This window comes from Lactuca sativa, chromosome 8 (assembly GCF_002870075.4).
Source record: "Lactuca sativa cultivar Salinas chromosome 8, Lsat_Salinas_v11, whole genome shotgun sequence".
Lineage (NCBI taxonomy): Eukaryota > Viridiplantae > Streptophyta > Magnoliopsida > Asterales > Asteraceae > Lactuca > Lactuca sativa.
This window is the reverse complement of record NC_056630.2, coordinates 110108382-110127790: the sequence shown is the minus strand read 5'-3', so window position 1 is coordinate 110127790 and position 19409 is coordinate 110108382. Positions and strand designations below refer to the sequence as shown.

General features: G+C 35.2%; 1 long non-coding RNA gene and 1 other non-coding gene across 2 annotated transcripts; both read left to right on the top strand.

Moving 5' to 3' along the window:
* The first annotated feature begins 17565 nt into the window (after positions 1–17565).
* Positions 17566–19052, top strand: LOC111893199 (uncharacterized). Its single transcript, XR_006186123.2, has 2 exons — positions 17566–18505; positions 18735–19052. It is a non-coding gene; the product is annotated as an uncharacterized LOC111893199 (long non-coding RNA).
* LOC111893208 (small nucleolar RNA SNORD25) lies at positions 18145–18227 on the top strand. The gene has a single exon (XR_002850837.1). It is a non-coding gene; the product is annotated as a small nucleolar RNA SNORD25 (small nucleolar RNA).
* Positions 19053–19409: the final 357 nt, after the last annotated feature.

Below are 19409 nucleotides of genomic sequence, written 5' to 3'. Positions count from 1 at the left end.
ATCTCAAATGTACAAGAATAGGAAACATCTTACTCTACATTTGACAAGTGTTATGAACTTTCTAAAGATTAAGTCACTCAAGGCTCAATCTTGGAGTATGACTCTAAGATTTGATTTTGGAACGAAGTATGATTTATCTTTTGATTTAACCATTTCCACAATTCACGATTCCTCTCCTTAGCCAACAAATACACTAAGGTGTCCTTAGAGGATTAATTGTGATATGGTTCCATAATCACTAAGATAATCATAAAACAAGATACATAAGTACTCTCTCATCTCTTCAGATTGGAGAAACTTTAATCTTTCTGCCTTATTTGATTCTTCTTATTCATTCTGCCATACATTGAATCTTTTCCAATGTTTCAGAATTACACTTAAACTTGTAAGCATCATCATATTTACTAAACTTTAGTAAATCATAACAAATAATCTTATCAACCTGTGTAGTGGACCTGAATAGTGCACAACCTAATGTACCCGATCCTTTAGTCCTTCGCTTGACTCACATGCGAATGTGAACAAGGAATTAGTCTTAATTTACCAAAGATGAAAATTCTCATTCATTACACAATACAACTTGCATGATTCCAAGTTTCTATCAGACTAAAACTTGGGTGATGAGAATCTTTCCTTATTTGATAAATTATGACACTACCACAAACGAAAGAATCAAATTCATTTTCCAATATTGCTTATCGATGGAAACATATAAGCAACAATTTTTCACAAATGCCTTTGTAAGGATACTTAAAATAAATAAAATCAAAACTTTTCTTTTATTTTAAAACCTGTGGAAAATCTTATCCTTACAATGCAAATTCATATGAAAACTTTGTTGTTATCTATTCCTAAACAATATCTCATAACTCTTATGCAATGGCTCAAAATTTTGGTCATCGAACCATGTGATCAGAATCAGCACACCTTTTCTTTAAGCTTCCTTTGATTCTTCAAAAATATCAAAATGTAATTACATTACATCATGTATTAAGAATCTCCAAAAGAGACTTAATAGACTTAGATAACGGACTTTACCTGAAGTAGAGTCAAACTTTTAACTTTACCATCCTTATGAGGTTTTAGGTAAATTTGGCAGCTTCGCAACCAATACCCCTCCTATTGGCAAAAGGAAACATATGGACTCTTTGGAAATGGTATACGGGACTATCACAGACTTAGCCTTTCTCGTTACCATTAGGTCAAACGACTTGACCATGGCCAATCCCTTTCAATTGGGAAGGGAAAGTTTTTTCTGGACTTCCAATGTCACCAATGTTAATGTCCAACTAGGTTTGGGAAGTAGATCTTCCAATCTAATTTGCTTTACCAATGCTCCAAATCATTGTTGATTCAACATCATCAAGCAAACATGTAAGATTATTAAGGGTCATGTCATAGTCTGTTATCAGGAAGTGACTAAAGAACCCAGTCAATAGCCTACTTTCCTCAGGACTTTGACACCCAACTCTCCCGGCTTGTCAATATGTGGCTTAACCTCTATGATGTAAGCACATATAGACTTTGACCGCGAATAGGGATTGAGTGACTTAGAATTATTCAAGTCTTGAAACTTGTGGGATAGGGAGAATTATTGAAGGAGGTGGAGGAAATGAAGTATGATTTCCAGTCCCATTAGTGCTCAATAAAGGGATTAGTCTTTCACCTTGATTGCCTTTTGGGATATCATCTTCATTAAGAAGCTTGTTCCTAAAGATTTGGGAAAACCATAGTTGTCTAAACTAGACATCTATAAAGGAGAAATTCAAGTTAGTTGATTTAAAGTCCTTAATATAACACCCAATATTAAATATTAAGGCTATGACCCAACAACCTATTTATAACTGGAAGAGGGATGCCGTAATCCAAGTTATAAAATAGTTGAAGGTAGGTAAATGACGATTTACCAATTTCCACCATGAAAAACAAAATATAATTAAGTTTTAATTGGATTTGAAACTCCTAGATATTTTGAGATACATTGAACTTTTCAATGGCATGTTTGAATCTCGATTGTGCCCTCTCAAGTTTGTGACTAGGATGTCGAGGATCACAAACAAGGTGTGAATAACCATGCAAATTGCCTTGGTACCCTTAACTTTATCACCTAATCTATGTGTCGGTTAACCACACACGCTCCGTCGATCTATAATAAAGTCAAGTTACACTTTGCCACTCTTACTAGTCCTTATTAGTGTTTCGGTTAACCACACACGCTCCACTAACGACTTAGTAAGGTACAAAGTGTAATTTCATGGGTTAGCACCTATTTCACATTTTCCTAAGTAACTAAGATTGGGAATTTATAAGTATTTAGTTACTTAGTATTTATCATTATACTTTTAATGAAGGGAGAATTATAGTCCTTTCTTACCCGTTCGGCTAACGACCCTCCACCAGTCAAGGAAGCGGTGGATGAGAGTGGACACCCATTAAACCGTCATTTTATAGGCAGTAACCTTATACCCCCCTTATAGACTCGCTTCGTGAATGAGGCCTACTAACGGTAAGATTGACTTTGTAACGCCCGTAGATCCGGGCTAGGCAATTTAGAGGCAATAGGGATCGAAAACGAATTTTCGACAAAATATTATTTAGAATAAATAATCTTAACCAAGTTTTAGAATATGTCTCAAGGTTTCCGTACATATAAAGAACGCCGAAATCCAAGTTATAACGAAAAAGTTATGGCCCGTCGAAGTTTTACGACAGAACCGGCACGACACCGGGAAGCGTAAAAAGTGAATTTACGATAGAAAATTTTTTAGCCTTAGTAATCTAAACCAAAGTTGTAGAGTATGTTAAACCGAGGAAATCCATAAAAAGAACGCCCAAATCTGACTTCGTATGAGGAAGTTATGATTTTTCGAAGTTTCGGCTTAGCAGTGTACAACCCGAAACTCGAATTTTAGTTCGAGCGGTTTTTGGCTTACACGACCTAAATGAGAGCTGAATATCTCATTAATAGGAACTCAACGGTAAAAAGATATACGAAAACGGAGTCCGTATGAAGAAGTTACGAATTCTTCACGGTCATTTAACAGTCTAAACGCCTCCTACTGTAAAATTTGAGATCGGTCGAGAATTAGCCGACAGAGTCTAAATGAAAGTTGTAGATCTTGATTTTACCTACGCGTTGAAAAAAAGAACGTCGAAAACGGAGCTCGTATGCGAGAGTTATGATTTTTCTAAGTTTGAAGGATGATACGCGATAGGGGGTGACGTGGCACCACCAGAAGGCTGCCACATGCCCCAACTCGGCGAGTAGGTCCTCCTACTCGGTGAGTCCATCAGGAATTCACACAATAAATAGAGGTGTCGGGTTCCATTCATTCTCACACCTTCAAACCCTTCTTTCTCTCTCTAGAACTTCTCTCTAAGCCTCCCTAACCCCCCTAAAAGCCTAGGGAACCTCCCTAGCACCCGAAGGAAGCCACGAGGCTCCTGAAATCCCGAGAAAAGAGCCTTTCGGCTTGAGAACGGCGCTCCAGCGAAGCCCGATTTTCGAGAAAACCCACTGTAAGTGAGCTGTACCTATCCTATCTTTAGTATAGCTTATGTTTCAATATAGTAATGTTATTAGGACCTTATAAGGAGTATTTGGGCTATTATTATGGGTTATATAAGTATTGTTTAACGCTTATATAATAGTAATAATAGATAGACTATTAAATTAGTCTCGTCAAGCGTTAGACTAAACTCTAGTGGTATTGATACTAGGTTTTATCGAAGGAAAATTGTTTTAAGAGTATCGAAGCGCTGTCCGAGTGCTGAGTCACCACCTAATCAAGTGAGTGCATAGTTACTTTCATCTTACACATAGATATGAAGTATTTTAAATAAATTACGTGCTATGTGTGCATACTATCTGTATACTTGCTATCTATGTTGGATGAACGATTTTATACAAGTTTTACATGATTTAAACTGAATATGTATTTTATATCTACAAAATGTGTTGGGTAGAACATGGGTAGATGTAATAGTTTCTGTGTGACCAAATAATATAACGAGAGGCCTCGATATAGATGTTTTGATGATCCAATCATCTAGTGGAGTATAGATGACGACCACGGACTTTTCTAGAAAGTCCAGTGGAACACTAGCAGGCTCGCAATCTGTAAGTGTTTATTTGAACTATGTGTTTATTTGATATGTGTGAAATACTCCATCCCCCACATGGTTGCCTTATTTGACATGAATTGCTAAGGAACCCCCGCAGCATGTGTTGTCACCCCGATGAAAGTCCTTAGACTAGGTCCCTTGTGTTAGATGTCTTAGGGACGTAAAGTGAGGATAACGGGAACGGGTAATCGGGTTTGTTTGGTTTGATAAAATTAATAAACTTATTTATTGTGGGATGAAAACCCTTTGTACTCACCAGGTTTCCCAACCAGACCCACTCAGTTTATTTATATCACAGGTGTTGATATGAAGTCACATTACACTGAGAGATTAAAGAGATGTAGATCACTAGTGATAATGAATGTAAGTTCTGTTTATGCTTATGTATTTGTATTAACGATGACATCCCAAACGTTTTAAAATGAATAAAAATACATTTCTTCAAAAATGCTTTGATAACGTATTTATCATGTTTTACTGGGAACAAATTCCGCAACATTTTTATTAAAAGAAGTACTCTAATTTTTATAAAATATAAACAAAAATCGGTCTTTTCTGGCCCTAAAAAATGGGGATGTCATAGACTTCATCTTATACATTTCTATATAATTAAAATTATAATAATAGTATAAGGGTGTATTTTAAACATTTAAAATACTTGGTGGTTTAATCTATTAATTAAACTATACTCTTAATTTAATTAAACTTAAACCATGTCTTTATGAAATCATTAACTCTTTTAATCAAATACTTTAATTAATTTAATGAAGTCCATAAAGTTTGAATTTTAACTTTAAAAATTCTAAGGGTTCAATTTGGAATTAAAGTATACATTAAGAGTTATTTTACAAATTCCAAAACTTGAGGGCAAGTTTTGAAACTATTCAAGACTTTTCATTTCATAACTTATGAGTTTAATGTACATAAAAATGAAGACTCTTCATTTTTATGTAACTCCTTATCTTTTAATAACAATTTTAAGGAAGTGACTTTTCAACATCCATAACTTGAGGACAAGTTATGGAGTCATAAAACCATTTAATGAAAAGACTCTTCATTTTTATGTAACCTATGACACTTTTATGAGTTTTAAGATTCATAAATATGACTTTTCATATAACTTGAAGACAATTAACAAAAACATATTTTATGAACTAACTCTAGATTAATTTGGATTGAAAACAACTAAAACACAATTTTTTTTCATTAATCTAAACTAACTCATAAATCAAGGAAACACAAAACTCTTGGTAATCCATAACCTGAGGACAAGTTATGGATTCCATACAATTTCATTGAGATCAAGAATTATACTAACAAACAACTTGCACATAATTTCTATGATCTACCAAAACTCATAAGCATGAACATTCATAATCAATATTTTTCAAGAATTACATAAACACAAATAAAACTTAAAACTTTGATTATAGCATTGAAATTGGTTTAGCATAATCATTACCAATTAAAAATAGGTTTTATAAGTCCAAAACAATCAAAGGTAATGATTCTAGACCGATTCCAACATCAAAACTCGAAGATATGTTGTCATGGGGTCCAACTCGTCGAGTGCATGAACAAACTCGACGAGTTGGATGAGTTTACACTTGGACTCGTTGAGTCCCTTTATGGACTCGTCGAGTCTGTTGTGCAGACAGCACCAAAATTCGATTTTCAGTCAATTTGCATCAAGTACAAGTGAAAACAAACCTAGGCTCTGATACCACTGATGAGTTTTGAGCAATCTAACACTCCTATAGTGTACATGCAACCCTAAATACCTTGGATCTATGTTTTCTCTATTATACATGCAAATATCAATTTTCCAAGGTATTATTCTAACTAGCATAATATAAAGTACACATAATATAAATTCTAGTATAATTACATACCTCTTGTTTGGTGCTTGATTCCATGGAGCTCAAGAGCCTAGTGCCCCAAATGTGACACCTCAAATGGTTCACACAACATCATATGCACTTGGAATAACTTAGAGAGAAATCATCACTTCATGAAATCAGCTTGCCCTCCACACATAGACTTAGTGACCGATTTTGACATGAATGATATGTTTATATAGTATGACACAATTAGGGTAAACCCTAATTGTTGGATCCATGGGTTCAAATACACCATGGATCATCCTATGGGTTTTAGCCCAACTTGATAATCCATGGAGCATTAGTCCACTATATAAGTATGGATGATTTATACAATCAACACATATAATTAATTAGTCTTCTTTTGATCATTTAATTAATTCTAGATTAATTCTTGATCAATACTAATTAAATAATCTTATTAATATATTAGAACTTATAATATATTAATAAACCTTAAGTGTTATTTCTCTCATTTTAGTCTATCCAAATGCATGATGTCGTGCAACCCAAATGGACCATGTCGGGTCGGGTCAAGTATATACCAATTATAGTTTTGGACTTAGACACTAATCCAACAGATAGAACGGTTTGATTGGATTATGATGGTTAGATTTTCCATTGTCCGAATGTTGTTTTCTTTGTGCTTTGTGGGACTCTTTGTGATGTGAGTTAACTACTAAGTGAATATGCTAAGTCACATGGGATACAGGCCGGATAATATCAGAGTGATGGACTTGACCCTATTGCATAGCTCTTGTATGAGTCCAACCGTTCTAGGGATGAGTCTCTTACTCGAAGGATTATCATATCTCTGTTGCATGTGGCTATATTAATAAGGTAGCTAGTTGACATTACTGGGAATCTTTCAGCAGTTGAGGACTGGGTAAGTTCGGGAACCTATCAGTGGGTTAGTAGTGAGGAAGCGACTTGGATGATTCGGGAGGATTTCTGAGGAAAGTATGGATAGGTGTGGAAGGTAGTATTGGGCCCGTATTACTGAAAGCACAGGATCCATACTCGAATCGGTAAGAGTCTTAGAGAATCTGAGAAGCTTCGGAGTGAAGTTTGTGATCCGGTTTGGGGACAGAGGATGTTCCAGTTGTTACAGCTTAGTCATTGGCAAGTGAGTTAGTGAGTGTGGCAGGGTGTTAGACCCTGAAGGATATAAATTCCAAGAGGTTGCAAATGCGATATCGATTTGGAGCACTTTGAGAAGAGAGATTCGTGCTAGGTACGTATAGTAGAGGGTCCCGGGAAGAGACCCATGACTTTTGATCATCAGGTGAAAGGCCAGTAGTGTCGGAGTCAGTGCAACACGTACGAGAAAGTGCCCGATGGAGTTTGTCACACCAAGGGTTTAGGCTGCTACAAGTGTGGCAGGGTTGATCATGATAGTTGAAGGTGATCAATATTCTTTCATATGATGCGGGTATGTAATCTTCTACTGCTGCTGGATGGTTGTTGGGAATATGTATCGCTTTGGCATTGTGAGTGAGTTGGATAAGTCAGACCTCGGGTCGGTTTTCTGCTGGTGTCTGGGTTATCAAGGATCATATATGTCATCCTACATGCCGAAAAGTCCTTAATGAACCCACAGAGGGACGCATCTTACGGAGTGGGCTCCGCTTGTACCGTTATCACTCCAGGTCTTTGTCGGGATCTGTGCAGGAGTATTATTTAGAGGATACTCGGTCAGGGTTAGAGCGATAGTTCTTCAGTGAAGTCAGCGTTCAGTGGTTCTATCATAGTTCAGGTATGGTCGATAATTGCCTATGGAGGAACTTTGGAGTTCAAGGCACTACCGTTGCTAGGATAGGATTGATAACATGAAGAGGGTAGTGTCAGCTGCGGGTGTTAGACGCATAAGTGGTTGGTCATTGGATGTTCAAGAGAATTGTATTTTTCGCATGGGTTGTGTTCGGTTAGAGTTTAGTGGTGCTGTGAGATTGGAAGTGGGAATGAGTACTTGTCAGCCAGAGTGAAGATTAAGACCTCTAGTTGTCAGCATGGGAAGTGGATTAAGGTGTCAGACTGGACCAGATTTCAAGAGTACTCTTTGAGATTTCAGAGGATGGGTCGATCTTAAAGTTTGACTGGTAACTAATTGTTAGCATTGGTAAGCTCAGATTGTCGACAGTGGACTAATAAGAAGTAATAAGGATTGGGAATCCTTCAATTCTTGTGTGCCGTGAAGGCTTAGTCGAATCTAAGTGGGGGAGAGACTTTTTATAAAGTTCTCCAAATGTGAGTTCTGGTTGCGTGAGGTGCAATCTCTTGGGCGCCTTGTCAACCAGAAGGGTATTCTGGTCGATCCGACCAAGATAGAGGTCGTGATGCAGTGGGAGATTCCGAGGTCTCCAGCTGACATTCGGAGTTTCCTGGGTCTAGTGGGTTATTACCGGAGATTTATACAAGACTTCTCCGAGATTGCAGTTCCTTTGACCCGACTGACCAAGAAGTCGGTGGCCTTTCGTTGGGAGCTTGAGTAGCATGCAACCTTCAAGACTCTCAGGCAGCAGGTTTCGGGAACCAGGGTAGAGCTCCAATTAGGACTCAAGTTTAGTTGTGTGTTAGGTCGAGTGCGTGTTTGACCCGGTTTGGAAAGTGTTGTAAGACTACGGGGTTAGCCTTTGTTGGATTAGTGTCTAAGTCCATAACTATTATTGGTATGACTTGACCCGACCCGGCATGGTCCATTTGGGTTGCACTTCACCGGAACAATTTGTATGGATAGACTTATGAGAAAGAGGATATTTATGATTTATTAATATATTATAAGTTATAATATATTAATATGAAATCATATTATTTAATTAGTATTGATCAAGAATTAATTTGGAATTAATTTAGTGATCAAAAGAGGCTAATTAAATATGGACTCTTTTATATATATATATATATATATATATATATATATATATATATATATATATATATATATATATATATACAAGCCAAGGTTTATTTAGGATGGGCTAAAAGTGTATGGAAGTCCATGGAGCTTTTAACCCATGGATCCTATGTAAATGAAAGGTCATGGGTATTAGGGTTTACATGGATGTAACCCTAATTCTTCATAATATATAAAGGGGTCCTTGGCTCACAAAATTGGCACTAGTGTGTGTGTGAAAGAAAAAGGTGGCCGATTTTAGTGAGCTCCATATTCTCTCAAGTTCTTCTAAGTTGTTGATGGTTATTTGTGATTCCACTTGAGGCTTCCACGCTATTGGGGATAAGCTCTTAAGGCTAGATACATCAAGACTTCAATCTCCACTATAAGTTATGTTATCCTAACTAGTTTCATTTGTGGTATATGTCAATTGTATGCTAGTCATAGGTTTCATACCTTGGAAACACCATTGCATGTATAATTAGTGAAAACATAAATCCAAGGTATTTAGGGTTGCATGAACACCTTAGGAGTGTTAGAATACTCAAAACCCAACAGTGGTATCAGAGACAAGACTTGTTTTCAATTATACTTGATGCAAATTGCTGAAAAAGCTGAAAAAAATCGATTTTCTGGCTGTCTGGGAACTGGACTCGCCGAGTCCACTGATGGACTCGCCGAGTCCACTGATAGACTCGCCGAGTCCATGAAGAAATCATCCTACTCGTTGAGTAGGTTCATACACTCGACGAGTAGGAGCCCCTGACAGCATATTTTCGACTTTTAAGGATGGAATTGAACTAGAATCACTACCCTAAGCTGTTTTTGAACCTATAAACTTGTTTTAGATGTGGTAATGTTCATTCTAATCCAATTCAAAAGATAATTGTCAAATGTTTCATGTTTTGTATTAGTTTAATGATTAGGCTGATTACATGAAAAGTTATTTGATGTAAATTGTCTTGTTCATATGAGTTTAATCAAGATTATGAATATTGCTAGACATGTTTGTGATAGTTGTTTTCAATCCAAATTACTCTAAAAGTTATTCATAATATGTGTTTTTTTGTAACTTGTCCGTAAGTTATATGAAAAGTCACATTTTAAAAAAGGTTATTAAAACCATAGGTTAAGAAACTTGAAGAGTCTTTTCCTCATAAATAGTTTTATGAACTCCATAACTTGTCCTCAAGTTATGAATGTTCAAGAGTCTCTTCATTAAAAGTTTTAAAAACCTACATTAAACTCATATGTTATGAATGTGAAAGGTTTTGAATAGTTTCAAAACCCACCCTTAAGTTTTGGAATTTGTAAAGTCTCACACACATTAATGCTTTAATTCCAAACCCTAGAATTTTAAAAGTTAAAATTAAAATTTTATGGAGTTCATTAAATTAATTAAATTGTTTGATTAAAAGAGTTAATAGTTCCATAATGACATGGTTTAAGTTTAATTAAATTAAGAGTATAGTTTAATTAATAAGATTAAACCACCAAGTATTTTAAATGTGTAAAATACACCCTTATACTATTATAATTTTAAAAGTTAATACTTATATATATATATATATATATATATAGGGTTAGGTTATTTTGTTTTCACTATCTATTGTGTGCATGTATGACTGATTCTGGACCAATCATTTTAGTTATTTTAAGAAAGTAATTAATGCATATTACATGTTGAAGATATAATGAATATTAACTACATATTCAACATTTAATATACATTAATTACTTTCTTAAAATAACTAAAATGATTGGTCCAGAATCAGTCATACATGCACACAATAGATAGTGAAAACATTTGAACCTAACTCTCTTTCTCTCTCTCTCTCTCTCTCTCTCTATATATATATATATATATATATATATATATATATATATATATATATATATATATATATAAGAGTAAAGTCAATCTTACCGTTAGTAGGCCTCATTTACGAAGCCAGTCTCTAAGGGGGTTATAAGGTTATTGCCTATCAAATGGCAGTTTAATGGGTGTCCACTCTCACCCACCGCTTCCTTAACTGGTAGAGGGTCGTTAGCCGAACGGGTAGGAAAGGACTATAATTCTCCCTTCATTAAAAGTATAATGATAAATAGTAAGTAACTAAACACTTATAAATTCTCAATCTTAGTTACTTAGGAAAATGTGAATTTGGTGCTAACCCATGAAATTACACTTTTCACCCTTGTTAAGTCGTTAGTGGAGCGTGTGTGGTTAATCGGCACACTAGCATGAGACTAACAATGTGTGGCAAAGGGTGAATTAAGTTTTATCAAAGATCGGTGGAGCGCGTGTGGTTAACCGGAACATCGGTTGGGTGATAAAATTAAGGGTATCAAATCAATTTGCATGGTTATTCACACCTTGTTTGTGATCCTTGACATCCCAGTCACAAACTTGAGAGGGCACAATCGAGATTTAAACATGCCGTTGAAAGTTCAATGAATCTCAAAAGATCTAGGATTTTCAAATCCAATTAAAAATTAATAATTTATTTTGTTTTTCATGGTGGAAATTGGTAAATCGTACTTTACCTACCTTCAAATATTTTGTAGCTTTGATTACGGCATCCCTCTTCCAAGTTATAAAATAGTTTGTTGGGTCCTAGCCTTAATATTTCATATTGGGTGTTATGTTAAGGACTTAAATCAACTGAAACTTGAATTTCTCCCTCATAGATGTCTAAGTTCAGAAAACTATGGTCTTCCTCATCCTTTTGGATAGAGCTTCACTTCCTCCACCTCCTCCAATAATTCTCCCTGACCCACCAGTTCAAGCTCACTCGATCCCTATTTGGCAAGCAAAGTATATATGTGCTTACACCTTGGAGATTAAGTCACATATTGGCAAGCCGGGACAGTTGGGTGTCAAAGTCTTAAGGAAGTTGACTGTTAATTGGGTTCTTCAGTCACTTCCCAAGTCATATAGTGAGTTCTTTAAGGACTGCTATGTGACAGACCATGACATGACCCTTAATGATCTTACATATTTGCTCGATGCTACTGAATCAGCAATGATTTGGAGCAATGGTAAAGCAAATTTGATTGGAAGATCTACTTCCCATGCTTCCATGGACATTGGTAATGGTAACATTGAAAGTCTAGAAAAGCTTTCTCTTCCCAATGGAAAGGGATCGGCCATGGTCAAGTCATTTGACCTAATGGTAAAGAGAAGGCTAACTCTAAGATAGTCTCGTACACCATTTCCAAAGAGTCCATATGTTTCTATTGCCAAGAGAAGGGACATTGGTTGCAAAGTTGCCCATTTTACCTAAAAGATCGTAAGGATGGTAAAGTCAAAAAGGTTTGACTCTACTTCAGGTAAATTCCACTATCTAACTTTATTAAGTTTTGCTTTGGAGATTCTTAATACATGATGTAATGTAATTACATTTTGATGTTTTGAAGAATCTAAGAAAAGTAAGGAAGCCTAAAGAAAGAGTATGTTGATTCTGATCGCGAAAATGGTTCGGTGATCAGAATTTTGAGTAACGGCTTAAGAGTTATGATAAATTGCTTAGGAATAGATATCAACATAGTTTTCATATGTATTTGCATCGTAAGGATAAGAGTTTTCGGCAAGTTTTAAAATAAAAAAAGGTTTTTATTTATTTATTTTAAGTATCCTTACAATGACATTTTTGAAAAATTGTTGTTTATATGTTTCCATCGAAAGCAATATTGGAAAAGAAAATTTGATTCTTTCATTTATGGTAGTGTCATAATTTACCAAATAAGGAAAGATTCTCATCACCCAAGTTTCAGTTGGATAAAAACTTGGAATCATGCAAGTTGTATTGTACGATAAATGAGAATTTTCTTCTTTGGGAAATTAAAACTAAGACCTTGTTCACATGTATGCGCGAGTCAAGTGAAGGACAAGGGGATCAGGTATACTTGGTTGTGCGATGGTCAAGTCCACCACAAGGAATGATAAGATTATTCATCATGATTTGCTAATGTTTAGTAAATCTGGTTATGCTTACAAGTTTAAGTGTAATTCTGAAATATTGGAAAAGTTTCAATGTATGGTAGGACGGATAAGAAGAATCAAATAAGGCAGAAAGATAAAAGTTTCTCCAATCTGAAGAAATGGGGGAGAACTTGAGTATCTTGTTTTATGATTATCTTAGTTATTATGGAACCATACCACAATTGATCCTCTAAGAAAAACCTTAGTACATTTGTTTGGCTAAGGAGAGGAATCGTGAAGTGTGGAAATGGTCAAATCAAAAAATAATCATACTTTGTTCCAAAACAAGTCTTAGAGTCATACTTTAAGACTGTAACTTGAGTGATATAATTTTAAGAAAGGTTTCTAGCACTTATCAAATGTAGAGTAACATGTTTCTTACTCTTGTACATTTTAAATTGGTAAGTTGTGATGTTTTGGATAAAATAGAGACCAACTAAGACCAATTGTGAGAAGTGTTTATCTTGATAAGAATCCTCAGTAACTCTTGAATATTTGTTTTGTCAAGGAATGGTTCTTGACAACAGAATCTCATATGCCAAGAGGACAGTGGGAGTCTTAAAGATCTTTGAATAGTTTCAAGAACTAATCAAGAATAAAACATATTGTTTAATCGCTAGCACACAACTTGAAGTTTGTAACCCATTATGTTGACATATTTATGTTTATGTGCCCATTCCAGATTAAGTTGACTATGCTTGTGAGTTCTATAAGTCTGGAATAACTTGGGCCCCGCCCACTGCATCGGGCCCCACCCGACATCAGACCGAAGTCCGGAATAACTTGGGCCCCACTCGGCTTCAGACCGAAGTCCGGAATAAAGTGAACATAACATAAGCATGAACATATAACATAATCCCATATAATGCATCAGGCTTGCCTGACATTAGACCGGAGTCCGGATCATATACACATAACATAAACATGCAGGAATCACGAAGACATCACGCATTCATAACTACTTCTTGGGACCACCCCGACATCAGACCGAAGTCCGGAACTACTATCATCTAAACGAGTCGGCATTGTGGCCATAGACCTGTTTCTACTGGAAGGAAACTCACCTTGTATGGCTGACTGCTGAAAAAATGGGTGAGGGATCCCTATCTGCTGCTCCGGCGACTCTCCGGCAATAATTCCATAACAACACTTAATCAAAAACTAATAATCCCTCTTAGGGTAAAATGACCATTTTACCCTTCGATCAAAGTCAAAGTCAACTCTTAGTCAACCCAACTCGTCGAGTTCAAGCGGTCATAACGTCGGGACATCTCGATTCTACTTGTCGAGTCTCTCCTTGGACTCGTCGAGTTCTTTTGCTTCCGAGTCTCACTCATTTCTAACTCGCTGAGTCATCTCCTTAACTCAGTGGTTTCACTCACAATCAAAGAAGGGTTTGGGGACATTGATCCGACTCGTCGAGTTCCAAGAACAACTCGGCGAGTCCATTGCATGCTCAGATTATATAATTGATCATAGGTGATCCCACTGCCTCAAATTCATAGATCTGGACTCCTAATGCTAGAATAACACGTAAAGTTGCTAACTTTACGTGCATGCATGATACTATGAAGCTAAATCACCCAAAACAAGCTAGAAATGAGAGTCTAGGGCATACAATAGGATCTTGGCTGAATAAAGGTGGCAACTTTGAGCTTCTGGAGCTCAATAGTGCCTAGATCTAAAGTCCTTACAATCCCAAAAGCTCTCTCTCCCCGAATTTAGCTTGGAAAGAACCCAAAAATTTTCGAGCAGCTCTTATAAAATGAACATTTAAAGAATTACTTCCGTACCAGGGATAGGGCGTTACACATAACTTTATAAGTAGAAGTAAGATATTATTTCAAAATTGAAATTTAGTTTATTTATGATTACACTTTAGGTTTGATATTTATTTAACCTTATTAACTAACTCATAATGATTATTAGAAATGCATTACAATTTATCATTTTAACTATTTATAAAATATTTTTGGGTTGTTTAAGTTAAACTAAAATTTATATTTAGGTTGACCCTATAATGTTATGTTCAAATTAATAAATTAAGTATTTTATACAAATTGTTCCAAAATTGTATGTTTAAAATGATAATGGTTTATATCCAACAATATATTAAAACTAATAAATTAAGTATAATATGTTAAAACTTAAAAAACATCACTTAATAAGTAGAAGTAATATATTATTTTAATATTAAAATTTAGTTTATATATGATTACAATTTAGGTTTGATATTTATTTAACCTTATTAACCAACTTATAATTATTATTAGAAAGAAAGTGACAAGTCATGAAGTTTCAAATGAATTTGGTTAAAAGAAAATTGCATGGGAGTTTCAAATGCATGTGGTGAAAGGAAAAATGATTCTTTTATAATATAGTATGATTAATCGATTCAAAATCAAGTATAATTAGTAATTATCGAATATTAATGCAAACATTTACACTTTAGACCATACTTTAAACAAAAAAAAAATAAAAAATGGTTCGTATAGTCGTCAAAATTATGTGGTTTTGTTCTAAAATCGTTTCGTGATGTCTTGATCGTCCAATTGCGGATACCTTGTGTGATTTTAGTCCCCATGGTTGGTATTTTTGTATGTTTTTTTGTCCATATCCAACGTGAAATGAAGAATATGTCATTCATTAATTCTTTTTTAATTTATTTTAATTATCTTTCTTACTATTTTAATTAAAAAAACACCATAGAAATATCACACCCACCCACCCACCCCACTTCTTAGTAACCCACCTGCCCTCTTTCTCTCTTCCCCATGATCTTATCAATATCTTCCTCTGTGTGTGTGTGTGTGCGTCTTTATCTCTCTATCTTCATTGTTGTCGGACACCATTACTTACCGGACCACCGCAGCCTGTCGGACACCATCACCACTATCAGACCAGCACCACCACCAACTATCGAATTTTCCAGGGAAAGTCCAAAAAAAAACCTACCAATTTTCTTTATTATCCATCTTTGATCAACATCTACGAGAACGGAGTAGGCGGCAGCTCAACAACCGGAGACCTGATCTAATTGTCACTGCACGCTACCTCCGTCGATCTCGTTAAAACCCACCATTATTAGACCTCCATCATTGCCAATTTACACCTACCGCCACCGACCCTTGTATACACTTCTTTCTCCCCCTCTATCATGAGCTTGATCGGATCCACCTATAACCCCACGTACTTCGTTGTAGGAGGCTCGATATGGTGTTGCTCTGTGGTGGTTTTCGGCTGAAGTGGTGCTCAACAGTGCAAAGAGTGTTTTTGGTAGGACAATGAAGGTTTATGATGGTGTGTGAGGCTGTAACAGATGGAGATTGAGGTCGTCGAGGTGATGAATATCATTGTTTTCGGTGTTGTTATAATTTAGTGGCATAAGGATGACGTTTTGTGGTGTATCAAGTAAGATGGTTGATGGTGGATTTAATGGTGGTGAGCACCGACGGTGATTGCAGGTGGTGCGACAAGTAGTTATAGTGGTTTTTAATAGGGGCGAGGGGCTTGATTCTGGCGAGACAAAGGAGAAAGGACGGTATGGATGGGGAGTCTGGCAACCAAATGTGTGGCAGATGTGGTGGCGGTGACGATCTGGGTGAACTCCGACAAGAATGGCGGCTGCCGACAGTGATTCTATGTTATTTTGGTTATATATTAAATGAGATACTTCGACAAGAATGGCAGTTCCCGTTAAAGCCCACCATTATTAGACCTCCATCGCTACCAATTCCCACCTTGTAGTTCACAACTTAACACACTGTTTACATAGTTTATATGTTATTTTGGTTATATATTAAATGAGATACAAGCCCCGAAACGAGGGGGTATTGAAGCTGAGTTTTCTATTTCAACATGTTTGTATAATTTTATGGCAACTTTGAACTGTCATAGTATCTTCATTATTTTTCCAATTTTCCCGATTTTGTTTACAGCTTGTAGGTCATAATTTAAACTATTGTTTAAATAGTTAACATATATTTTTTTTGTTGTATATTCAATGAGATCCATGATCCTAAACAAAGGTTATTAAAGTTGTTGTTTTAAACTAACATTTACATTTCTAATACCTTATCTAGTTACAAAAACAATCCCTAAGTTTAAAGATAAAAGTACCAAACAATAAGGTTTATTTGGTTCTTTTCCGGTTCTTAATCATATTGTAAATATTATCTAGCTTATTTGGGTAATAACCGAACCAGATTGATTAATATTCGAACCGAATTGAAGCCTTATTGGTTTGATTGGTCCGGTTTTCAGTTCCTCCAATTAGTCTTATTCGGTTTTCGGTTTATTCAAGCCCGACCCGGTTTGGTCTAATTCCGACCCAAATTACATCCTTATTATAAAAACTTGATAAACATAAGATGCATTTGGTTGTGGAAAACTGTTTTCATTTCTAAGAAAATGTTTTCAAAAGATAGAGTTGATTTTTCATTTTCATTTTTCAATGAAAATTTTAGAAAATGTGTTTTGTAAGAACCGGTGAAGTTTTATTTTTCATCTTAGAAATTTGGAAAACTAAAAAAATCATTTTTCTAATTTACATACAATTTGAAAAACTTGGAATTTTCAAATTTTTAGTAAACTTTAAAAAACTGAACGAACCAAACGCTTTTCCTAAATTTACGTTTTATCTTGAAAAAATTCCTAAAGAAATAGAAAATTCTTCGCGACCAACTCGACCCTAAAAATCCTTAAAATCTTAAATTAGAAAAAGAATCACACAAAGGCCTACGACTAAAGTCCTACAAATTATTTAAATTGGGCTGTTAAGCCAAAAACAACTAATGGGCCTAATATTGATTTTCGATATACGAATATACGATACCTTAGGGTTAAAGAGTCGTTACAGTATCAGCCGTTCACGTAACGATTGAAGGTGTGAGGCGTTAGATGTGATTGTGTCCAGCTCTACATAAACCCGGACTCCCAATCTTCATTGCCATCGGTTTTGTTTTAAGTTTTCCTGTCATTGAAATTCTTCCGACTTCCGGCCATCTTCCGTCTTAGTGATTACAATTTACGTTTATCTGATTCAAGGCTTCGCTATCTGGTCGGCGTGAATTTTCTCAGTTTCTGCCCGACTCGTTCCCTAGAAGCAAGATCAAGCGTGCTGTTCTAAACTTTTTAATCTCCTTCGGCTTTCATTTCTTCGAGATCACTAGTACAGCTACATTTATTTCTTTATTCTATACATTCTAATTTGCTGTTTTCAATTGATTTTAGTTAGGTGGTATTAGATTTTTTGGAAAACGATCAGCGATGATGAGTCAATACAGACCTGTAATGATTTGCGAGCATGATCGCAATTTATGAACATCTAAGGGACTGAGCTTTATATCGTTCTCTATCTTTCTATAGGCTGCCATCTTTTTATGTTTTCTTATTATGTTTTTTTTTCAAATTTATCTTTTTAGATGATTTGTGAATGTTATTTCTTATTTTTAAGTTAAATTCAGTAACGGAAATCACATTAGCTGAGATTTTGCTATTGAAACCCATTTGATGCAGGTGTCAGTTCAGAACCAAGAACATATTGACATTGTTTGTTGATATCTTTTAGAAGCTATAACGAATTCATGTCAATAGCCATGTCTCCAAATGTCGTACAACTAGGTTTTGTTTTAAAAGGTTTTTTAGGATGTTTATTTGGTTTAACATGTTTTAATGTCAATTAAATCCTTAATAGGGTTTAAAGTTATTACATGTCAAACCTAACTTTGACGACATAGGGTAATATTTATGATATTGAAAATTAAGTTACAAAACATTTTAACCCTTTTTGTTAAAATTTTCGAGACAATTTAAATCTTAACTATTTGTACTATATTGTTTCTTCTTACAGGAAAAGATTGCATCATAACAAGCGAAGCCTATTGAATCAAATAGTTTAGAGTTAAATAGGTCTGATCATTTATGGAATTAGGTGAAGGTGGTGGTGGAGCTGCCATGGGAATCAAATAATTTTGGCTCTTATCTGTAAAAGAGCATGTTTACTCCTTTAATATCATCTTCGGCTGGTCAATTTAATAAAGGAAAGGATAGAAATTGACAGAGAGAAATCCCTAGTTCAACGGGAATCAAATAATTTTATTTTTGTAAGTTTTTGTGTTCTTAAGTTAGTATGAAATGAAAACTAAACGGTTACATACTTACAGTTATACATTATGTTTTTGAATTATATAGTTTAGCAATATGTTTGAGTTGTTGATTTGTTAAATTGAAATGGGAGGTTTTTAGAGAAGCATGTTGAATTTTTTGACCAATATCAACATAACAACTTTAGAAGGCAACACCTGAAATCAAATCTAAATGCTAACTTATCTAAGGATCGAGTATTATTAATAAGATAATAGGAAGAAACCCCTGAAACAAGAAATTAACTAGAAACATGAAAGAAACACATGAAACAAAGAGTATTGTTGATAAGAATTTATCTAGAAAAATGAAGGTAACCCAGGAAATAAGAAATTAACAAGAAACATTAAACACATGTGTTTATTATCACTTGTCAAACATC